Source organism: Bos javanicus, chromosome 16 (genome assembly GCF_032452875.1).
Source record: "Bos javanicus breed banteng chromosome 16, ARS-OSU_banteng_1.0, whole genome shotgun sequence".
Taxonomy (NCBI): domain Eukaryota; kingdom Metazoa; phylum Chordata; class Mammalia; order Artiodactyla; family Bovidae; genus Bos; species Bos javanicus.
In genome coordinates this window covers 1,256,317-1,267,192 of record NC_083883.1, presented here as the reverse complement: position 1 = coordinate 1,267,192, position 10,876 = coordinate 1,256,317, and the positions used below count along the sequence as shown (strand labels likewise).

General features: G+C 35.8%; 1 pseudogene; it reads left to right on the top strand.

The window, feature by feature from the left end:
- The first annotated feature begins 6,920 nt into the window (after nt 1-6,920).
- On the top strand, nt 6,921-7,825 carry LOC133228266 (olfactory receptor-like protein OLF2; annotated as a pseudogene).
- The last annotated feature ends 3,051 nt before the right edge of the window (nt 7,826-10,876 follow it).

Below are 10,876 nucleotides of genomic sequence, written 5' to 3'. Positions count from 1 at the left end.
TTGTAAAGTGTCTTTGTGCCAAAACATTTCAGAATGAAATTAAAGCCCAAGAAGATTCTCTGGCTTCCACAGGGGGCATTTGTGAGAAACTGACCTCTTCCACAGAATTAAAAGACTTCAGGGGTTTTCCCCTGTACTATGTTTCCTCAATTTACACACAATATTTTAGAACTCTTATTTATGAACAGAAATATAGTATAAATCATTTTTTGAGATATATCGTCCAAGAAAAATGGAGTGTTGGTGGATTGTTGCTAATTTAGAGAATATAAATGTGTAATCTGGCCAGGTAATCTATCTCCTTTTGATTGCCCTGTATCAGAGCATCTAAACATACATTTTATCTACATACTGGCTGTTATTATGAGATCTAGCAGCTTTCACTTTTCACTTTCATGTATTGGAGAAGGAAATGGCAACCCACTCCAGTGTTCTTGCCTGGAGAATCCCAGGGACAGGGGAGCCTGGTGGGCTGCCATCTATGGGGTCACACAGAGTCGGACACGACTGAAGCGACTTAGCAGCAGCAGCAGCAGATGTGAAATAAAGGCAAGAATATTTTAAGTCCTATAAATGGGATTATAAAATTAAAATTGACTTATTCAATCATCTATGGGCCTCTCACCCCAATTTACCAGTATCTCCTTGGAAGGAATTTGTACACATAGATATACCTCAGCTTTTATGACTATCCTAGGGATATGGTAAAGAATCTTCCTGGAATATGGGAGACTTGGGTTCAATCCCTGGGTCAGGAAGATCCCCTGGAGAAGGGAATGACTACCCACTTCAGCATTCTTGCCTGGAGAATTCTGTGGACAGAGGATCCTGCTGGGTTACAGTCCATGAGGTTGCAAAGAGTCTGACATGACTGAGTGACTAACACTTTAAGGGTCAACACGTCTCCAGATCATCTGACTCTGACAGACAGTAAGAATTCATTCAAGAATGTCACAGAAAATTGAAACCATATCAAACATTTTTCCAGCCACAACAGTATAAAATTAGAATTCAATTAGAGAAATAAGTTTAAAAATTTGCAAATGTATAGAGATTAAACATATCCCTAAACAACAAGGAGTTCAGAAAAGAAATTAAAAAATAATTTTTAAAAATATCTGAGACAAATGGAAATAGAAAAATGTCATTCCAAAAATTAGAGGACAATAACAAGCTACAACAAACACAGTTTCAAGAGGAAAGTTTGCAGCAAAAAAAATGCTCACATTAAGGAAAAAAAAGAAAAAGCTAGAGCTACCTTTTATACCCCAAGGAATTAGGAAAGCAAAACATGCTGTCCAAAGTTAGTAAAAGAAAAGAAATAATAAAGATCAGAGTTAAAACAAATGAAATAAAAAAAGGCAATCAACATAAAAGCTGTACTTTTCACTTCAGTTCAGTTCAGTTCAGTTCAGTCACTCAGTCATATCCGACTCTTTGCCACCCCATGAGTGGCAGCACAGTAGGCCTCCCTGTCCAACACCAACTCCCAGAGCCTACCCAAACCCATGTCCATTGAGTTGGTGATGCCATCCAACCATCTCATTCTCTGCCATCCCCTTCCCTTCCTGCTCTCAATCTTTCCCAGTATCAGGGTCTTTTCAAATGAGTCAGCTCTTCACATCAGGTGGCCAAAGTATTGGAGTTTCAGCTTTGGCATCAGTCCTTCCAATGAACACCTAGGACTGATCTCCTTTAGGATGGACTGGTTGGACCTCCTTGCAGTCTGGGACTCTCAAGAATCTTCTCCAACACCACAGTTCAAAAGCATCAATTCTTCTGCACTCAGCTTTTTTTATAGTCCAACTCTCACATCCATACATCACTACTGGAAAAACCATAGCCTTGACTAGATGGACCTTTGTTGGCAAAGTAATGTCTCTACTTTTGAATATGCTGTCTAGGTTGGTCATAACTTTCCTTCCAAGGAGTAAGTGTCTTTTAATTTCATGGCTGCAATCACCATCTGCAGTGATTTTGGAGCACAAAAAAATAAGTGAGCCATGATTTCCACTGTTTCCCCATCTATTTGCCATGAAGTGATAGGACCGGATGCCATGATCTTAGTTTTCTGAATGTTGAGTTTTAAGCCAAGTTTTTCACTCTCTTCTTTCAATTTCATCAAGAGGCTCTTTAGTTCCTCTTCACTTTCTGCCATAAGGGCAGTGTCATCTGCGTATCTGAGGTTATTGATATTTCTCCTGGCAATCTTGATTCCAGCTTGTGCTTCTTCCAGCCCAGCGTTTCTCATGATGTACTGTGCGTATAAGTTAAATAAACAGGGTGACAATATACAGCCTTGACGTACTCCTTTTCCTATTTGGAACCAGTCTGTTGTTCCATGTCCAGTTCTAACTCTTGCTTCCTGACATGCATGCAGGTTTCTCAAGAGGCAGGTCAGGTGGTCTGGTATTCCCACCTCTTTTGGAATTTTCCACAGTTTATTGTGATCCACACAGTCAAAGGCTTTGGCATAGTCAATAAAGAAGAAATAGAGTTTTTTCTGGAACTCTCTTGTTTTTTCTATGATCCAGCGGATGTTGGCAATTTGATCTCTGGTTCCTCTGCCTTTTCTAAAACCAGCTTGAACATCTGCAAGTTTACGGTTCATGTATTGCTGAAACCTGGCTTGGATAATTTTGGCATTACTTTACTAGCGTGTGAGATAAATGCAATTGTGCGGTAGTTTAAGCAGTCTTTGGCATTGCCTTTCTCAGGGATTGGAATGAAACTTACCTTTTCCAGTCTTGTGGCCACTGCTGAGTTTTCCAAATTTGCTGACATATTGAGTGCAGCACCTTCACAGCATCATCTTTCAGGATTTGAAATAGCTCAACTGGAATTCCATCACCTTCACTAGCTTTGTTTGTAGCGATGCTTCCTAAGGCCCACTTGACTTCACATTCCAGGATGTCTGGCTCTAGGTGAATTATCACACCATCATAATTAACTGGGTCCTGAAGATCTTTTTCATACAGTTCTTCTGTGTATTAACAAAATGGAGGATAAATATAGCTAAATTTACCAAGAATAAGGGAGAATCTCATATAACTAATACTATAAATGGCAGCAGGGATAAGACCCTTGATACTGCACAAAAACCAAGGATCATAAGAAGCTACTATAAACAATACACATCCCCTCTCCCCCCCAAAGAAATCAAATGCCTTAGAAGAAATTGTTAATTTCCTAAAGCATAACAATCTACAAAGCCTGAATGATGAAAAAATAGAAAATCTGAATAGACCAATTACTAGTAAGGAGATTTAATCAGTTATCCAAAGCTTCCCCAAAAGATAAGTTCAGAACCATATGACTTCACTGGTGATTTATAATATTTAAATAATTAATATTTTTTAAACTTTTCAAAAAAAAAAAAATAGAAACATAGGCAGTACCTCCAAACTCATTTTATGAGCCCAGCATTACCTTGACTCAATACCAGACAAAACACAACAAGGAATGAAAATCAAGGGTCAATATTCCTGATGAACATGAATGCAAAAATCTCTAACAAAATATATTAAAACAAACAAATTCAAAACTGTATTAATAAGATCATACACTATGATCAAGTGTTATTTATTCCAAGCATGCAAGGACTGTTCAACATGTGCAAGTCAATTAATGTGATATACACATTAACAAACACAAGAAAAAGTAATATAATCATCTCAATAAATGCAGGAAACAAATGACAAGATTCAAAAATTTTTCATGATAAAATTCTCAGCAAACAATTTAGAGAGGGAAAGTATCTCAGTAAAAATAAAGGACGAAAATGACAAACTCAGCTTATATCATATTAAACAGTGAGAAGGCAAAATCTTTCCTTCAAAGATGAGGAACAAGACAAGAATTCCAACCCTTGCAAATTTCATTTAACATTTTCTTGAAAGTCCTAGCCAGAACAAACAGGAAAGAAAAGAAATAAAAGGCATCCAGGTGGAAAAAGAAGTGAAATAGTCTCTTTGCAGGTAGCATCATATAATATATAGAAAATACTAAATTTTTCACCATAAACAACACCAATAAATAAATTCAGTAAATTTCAGGTATAAAATAAATACAAAAACAGTTGCATTTCTATACACTTAACAATTATTTATCAGAAAGAGAAATTAAGAAAAAAAATCTCATATAAAATAATTAAAATAAACTTAGCCAAGAGATGAACTATACACTGAAATTGTATTGATGAAATACAGGAACATCGTACTGCTGAAAGAAACTGAAGAAGACACAAATAAATGGAAAGATATTTCATTCTCATGCATCAGAATAACTATTATTGCTAGAATACCTGTATCACTCAAAGCAAGTTACATATTCAATATAAACCCTATCAGTTTCACAAAGAAAAAAAAAATCCCCTAGAGACATGGAACCACAAAGGATGCTTAATAGCCAAGCAATCCTGAGAAAGCAAAACAAACCTGGAGGCATCACATTTCCTGATTTCAAACTATATTATGAAGACATAGCATTCAAGAGTATGGTATTGGAATAAAATAGACACAATGGAACAAATAAGCCACCTTATACATGGTTGGTAAAGGTACAATTATGGATCCAATAATATACAGTGGGGAAGATAGTCTTTTTTAATAAATGGTGCTGGAATGACTAGAGAGCTGCAGGCGAAATAATGAAACTGTGTTGAGTTGCTAAGTCGTGCAACAGCATGGGCTGTAACCTGACAGGCTCCTCCGTCCATGGCATTCTCCAGGCAACAATACTGGAGGGGGCTGCCATTTCTTTCTCCAGGGGATCTTCCCTACCCAGGGATCCCACCAGGATCTCTTATGTCTCCGAAATTGGCAAGTAGGTTCTTTACCACTGGCTCCACCTATACTCTTTATTCCATACACAAAAATCAACTCAAAATGAGTTAAAGACTTGAACATAAGAATGGAAACCATAAAACTTCTAAACAAAATACAGGAGGTAAACTTGACATCAGTCCTGGAAATTAGCTTTTGGTTTGACACTGAAATAAACACACAAAATCAAAAATAATTAAGAATAAACAATAATAAGTAAAATAATCATTTTAATTATTGTATTAATTTAAGAATTAACAGGATGAGTGATAACATAAAATAAATAGAAAGTTTGTTTCACTTTCATTAGATGTCTAATTTGAGTGGATGGTGTAGACTTAGGGTAACAATGAATCATACTATTAAAATCATTTTACCTTTATAATATTGATCAATTTGAAGCAAGTGCAAAGAACTAAAGTTTGGCCATCACTGAAATGGTTGCATCAATCACAGGGGAAAATACAGAATTAGAAATTTAATTAATCACATGTTTGCATAACACAAAAGCATGAGGGAAAAACTTTAGAGATGTACTCCCAAATGTCACTATGAAAAATTAAATGTGATTTGCATATGTTGTTCAGTTACCAGGAGCAAGCACCGAAAGACTTGCTGACCACAGGTAGGTTTCTAAGTAACCAACTATAAGAGTGAAAAATAAAATACTTTATGTCTGAAAAAATAAGGAATAAATTATTTAGAAAAGTGTAGATAAATTAGTCATAGTCTGCAATCTCCTTGCAAAAAAATGATGTTTCTTTTAAATCAAGGAAAAAAGGATTTATTTTGATTAGATAAGTAAAGTTATATTAATTTTGTTAATAATCAAAATTAAGAAGATAATCTTCATGTTTTTACCACTGTGAAATGGTATATCTATACTTAAGACTTTTTTCAATATTTCACCAGTGACCACTGATATATCCCAATACAATACAAATACAAATTTGTATAAATTCAACCACATATTATATTTACTTGTTTAAAGCAAAATAAAACTCACTCATATTCCAGTTTTCATATATTAACAGGGAAACAAAAATACCTGCACACACACATACACACAAATAGAAGGCAATATATCAAAGATATGTTTATTGCTCATTTTTCCATTTCTATTTTTAATGGATGTGTGTTCATGCTAAGTTGCTTCAAGTTGTGTCCAACTCTTTGTGATCCTGTGGACTGTAGCCCTCCAGGCTCCTCTGTCCATAGGATTCTCAAGCAAGAACACTGGAGTGGATGGGCATGCCCTTCTATAGGGGATTTTTGCAACCCAGGTATGGAGCCCCTGTCTCAGGCATCTCCTACCTTAGCAGCTGCCTGGAATAAATGAGGCTAAAATCTAAAAGGCTGTGTTGATCCTACTTGTTGTTGGAATTTGTTTGGCTGATCAAGAGACATATCTTTTGACCCCACACTACTCCTGCATGTAATTAACAATAATGTGGAATATATCTAAATAAAACCTTATGAAATATCTAATGTCTCAAAAATATGAACACTATACAGAGAATAGTAATATCATATTGTTCATTTTAAATTCCAAGATATGCTCATTGTGTGAGTTTAATACACAATCTTCAGCAAATTATGATTCCTTTTTAAGTTTTATTTTTCATTGGAAGATAATTGCTTTACAATGTTGTGTTGGTTTCTGGCATATGATTCTTAAATAACTCAAGAAGTATAACCACTTTTATGCTCAACTGTATATTTATCTTATAAATACACGGTTGTATATTCCAGTTTTGTCTCTTTAATTTGGGTGTTGTTTTCATATCATATTAACCTGTAGTGATCTCTAATCTCATGATTGATTGCTGAGATAAAGCAATGAAGTTTCACACAATTCACATACCTCACAGATGACATCCAAATTGAGGATCAAACTGTCAAAATCCTATCCTAGACACTTCAACTTTTGTCAACAACATACAATGAGACATCTCTAAGCTATGTTATGAGGATAAAGGATATAAAAATATAATGCACTGTAATAAATCTTTTTTCCAAATGTCAAGAAAAGTTAAACCTTTGATCTCACTCTTTTTTTTTTTTTATGAGTTCTGGATCATTTTAGAATAAAGAAGAATGGATGGAGAAAACTGCTCTTCCTTGAATGAATTTATTCTCTTGGGAATTAGTAATGACCCTAGAATCAAAGTGACACTTACCACATTTCTGGTTGTTTATCTCATTATTCTTGTTGCAAATCTTGGGATGATCATTTTAATAAAAATGGACTCCCAGCTTCACATGCCAATGTACTTTTTCCTCGGTCACCTCTCCTTCAGTGACCTCTGCTATTCCACAGCAATTGGACCCAAGATGTTGATAGACCTCCTTGCCAAGAACAAATCAATCCCCTTTTATGGCTGTGCTCTGCAGTCATTGATCTCCTGTACCTTTGCAGATTCTGAGTGTCTCCTGCTGGCAGTGATGGCTATGACCGGTACAAGGCCGTCAGCACCCCCTTGCTCTATGCGGTCAGCATGTCCAGCAGGGTGTGCTCCCTGCTTGTGGTTGGGATTTACATGATCAGCATTGTAGATGCTTTAATTAATACAATATTAATATTCCACTTGTGTTTCTGTGAGTCAAGTGAGATTAATCATTTCTTCTGTGATGTTCCTCCTCTACCTTCTCTATCTTGCTCACATGCACAGGTCAAAGAGTTAGTGATATTTATCATTTTTGGCTTCGTTGAACTGATTACGCTTTCAGGTCCTTTTCTGTCTTACTGTTACATCATCCTAGCAGTGATAAAGATCCACTCTACTGAAGGGAGGTTCAAGGCTTTCTCTACCTGCACCTCCCACCTAACTGCTGTGGCAATTTCCCAGTGAACTCTGCTCTTCGTGTATTTCCAGGCAAGTTCATCTTACTCTCTTGATGAAGACAATATGACCTCCTTGTTTTATACCCTTGTGATTCCCATATTAAACCCCCTGATTTATACCTTAAGAAACAAGGATGTCAAAGAGGCTCAAAACTAATACAATTATGTAAAGTTTAAAAATAAAATAAAATTAAAAAAAAAAGAAAGTGGTTCCATTGTAAAGCTGTAGGTATATGTTTTTCTCCCACTCTTACACTATGATTAAAGTCAAAATTGTTTTGATTCATTTGGTTTAATCGATAAGTATTTTTTAATTATGTTCAAGTCATTCCAAAATGTGTTGTTTCCTATATACTCTATGCTTCCATTTTATGTCTTGAACTTATATTTAAGACTCCCTATTTGCGGAAAAGTTCTTAACTGTTAGTTTGTCAAGTTTTTGTTTCCTCTGAATTTAATGGTAAATCTAGCAGTTTTTACACAAATTAATCTTTTCTAATGGAAGTGATAGGTGTTAATTAGATAATTATTCACATTATTTATAATTAACTATATTTGCACCATAATGTAAAAAGACTGGACAACATAAACCCAAAGCACATTGTTCAAATGTAGTGCAGAAAGTTAAAAATTGCTTCCTGAAAATGAACACAACTAGTTTGGTATCCAAGAGATAAGTAGGAAGTAACAGAGATGCAACTCAACAGACAAAGCATTTTGTGCGGATGGTTGGACAGTTAGAGTGACTGTGAGGTGGACAAGACCGTGTCATTTAAGGAAACTCAGTATGTCCAGGTTGGAGTGCTGCAGTTTACAACCCAGTTACCTCCTCCAGGGATTGTCTGTCTCTCCTGCAAGCTCTGAGCTTGATTCTCACACCAGCCTGTGCTTCAGATCATTGTTGTATCTGTTTTATAAATCATTTCCTTCAATGTAGGATTATGAACATCCTGATTTTAAGGACTGTTAACCAGGAGATATATAGCAAGTGGGTAAATGAATGAAAGAGAGAGAGAAAAGGAGAAAGAAAGAAGTTAATTTTATTGAAAATTTATTCACAATAAAGCAAAAAAAATTACTGATAGCTTTAAATGCATGTGCCTTAAACACATGTTTTGTACTTTATATCTGCTTCCCAGATGGCACAGTTGTGAAGAATATACCTGCCAATGCAGGAGATGCAGGAAGTGCAGGTTTGATCCCTGAGTCAGGAAGATCCCCTGGAGAAGGGAAAGGGAACCCACTGCAGTATTCCTACCTGGATAATTCCATGGACAGAGGAACTGGCAGGCTACAGCCTAGGGGGTCACAAAGAGTCAGACATGACTGAGCACAAACTCACACAAAAATACACATACCTTATATCTAAGTACATAAACTGGTTGTGAATACTAAAAGTAATGGAAAGTTACTGTATGTAAAGACATACAGATGATTTTTTTTTTTTTAAATAATTAAACCAAAGAACTCTTCTCTGGTTAGAAGATATTTGAAAACTTCACAAAGCTCTACTATAGTTTGCTGGTGATTGAATCGCTGAAAGTGGCTTATTTAGTAAACAGAAGCATAAGCATTCATTTGAAGGACCCTGTAAGAATCAAATGCATTCTTGAGTGTTTGCTACAATAAAATAAGCCAAAAATAATTCGGTAACTAAGTCTATCCAAGTGCCTTCGTAAGATGCCTTTGAGTGAAAACATTTTATTTACTAATTTTTTTCAGTTTTATTTATTTAATTTACAATATTGTACTGGTTTTGCTAAAGCCCAAGTAGGAGAATGAGACTCCAGAGTAATAGCTTTTCTAGGATTCTGAGACAGGTAGTGGGATGTGTTGGTATAGAAAATGAGGAGGTGTTTCTTTTATTTATATTATTTTCTCAATCCTTTTGAATGTTATTACCTTTTGAAATGTTTATCTGCTGCTGCTGCTGCTGCTGCTAAGTCACTTCAGTCATGTCCGACTCTGTGTGACCCCATAGATGGCAGCCCACTAGGCTCCTCCATCCCTGGGATTCTCCAGGCAAGAATTCTGGGGTGGGTTGCCATTTACTTCTCCAATGCATGAAAGTGAAATGTGAAAGTGAAGTCACTCAGTTGTGTCTGACTTTTCACTACCCTATGGACTGTAGCCTACCAGGCTCCTCTGTCCATGGGATTTTCCAGGCAAGAGTACTGGAGGAGTTGGCATTTCTTTCTCCTGAAATGTTTATCTACCTTCTAGATACTATATTGAACAGCAGCATGGCAGAAGTGAGATTGATTCAGAATGAAGCCTGACACAAAGATGGGTGTCAATCTCAGAAGTATAAAGATTATACAATTAGCACATTACTCTCCTATAAAAAATGCTAATGTGTCTAAAATCAGATTTCATCTGCATTTAGCTCTTAAGAGCAAATCTAAGGCTAATGAGTGAACTGAAGAAAATAAAATGTTGCATATTAAATGAAGAATTTTAATCTCAAAAAAGGGTGTCTTAAATTGATTGGCTTGTACAATGTGTGAGGTCCCTGGCCCTAAATAGAATGTGGAGGATAAATAGTCATTTAATGTGAACACCCCACAGAATTTGTGATTCAAATAGGGGCTTGAGCTAAGGACCTGTAAGAGATTTCTGGCTTGATTTTCCATAGAAAGGGAAAGCTAGCCTCAAAATATTTTGTCTTGCATGATATAATTCCAATTCTAACCATTTTCTTCACTTTCTATATATTTAATTCATATGCTTTTCATAGTATACTCACTTACCAATTGGTGGCAAATATGATTGTTCATCAACATTAAAGTAGATAAATGATGCATATGCACAGAGAATTAAGATATTTCAATGACAATGAATGTACTGAAACTGCATGCAACAGCAGGGATGGATTGCATGTAATTGAACAAAATAGTGCATGCTATAGACATCTAATTATGTCTGGTTCAAAAAAATACAAAGCTGATCTGTTACAGTAAAAGTCAAGAAAGTATCTACTCTTTGGAGGTAAGAGATTAGCCATTTAGGAGGGAGTTTATAGAAGGCTTTGTTAATTGTAGAAATTGTTACTTCTTGGTCTTACTTACCTAGCTATACAGGTAACATTTTGGAAAAATGTTTATCTATATAGTTATTATTTAAGTGTTCTCTATATAGCATAAGTTTAAGCAAGCTCCAGGAATTGGTGATGGACTAGGAAGCCTGGCATGCTGTAGTCCATGGGGTT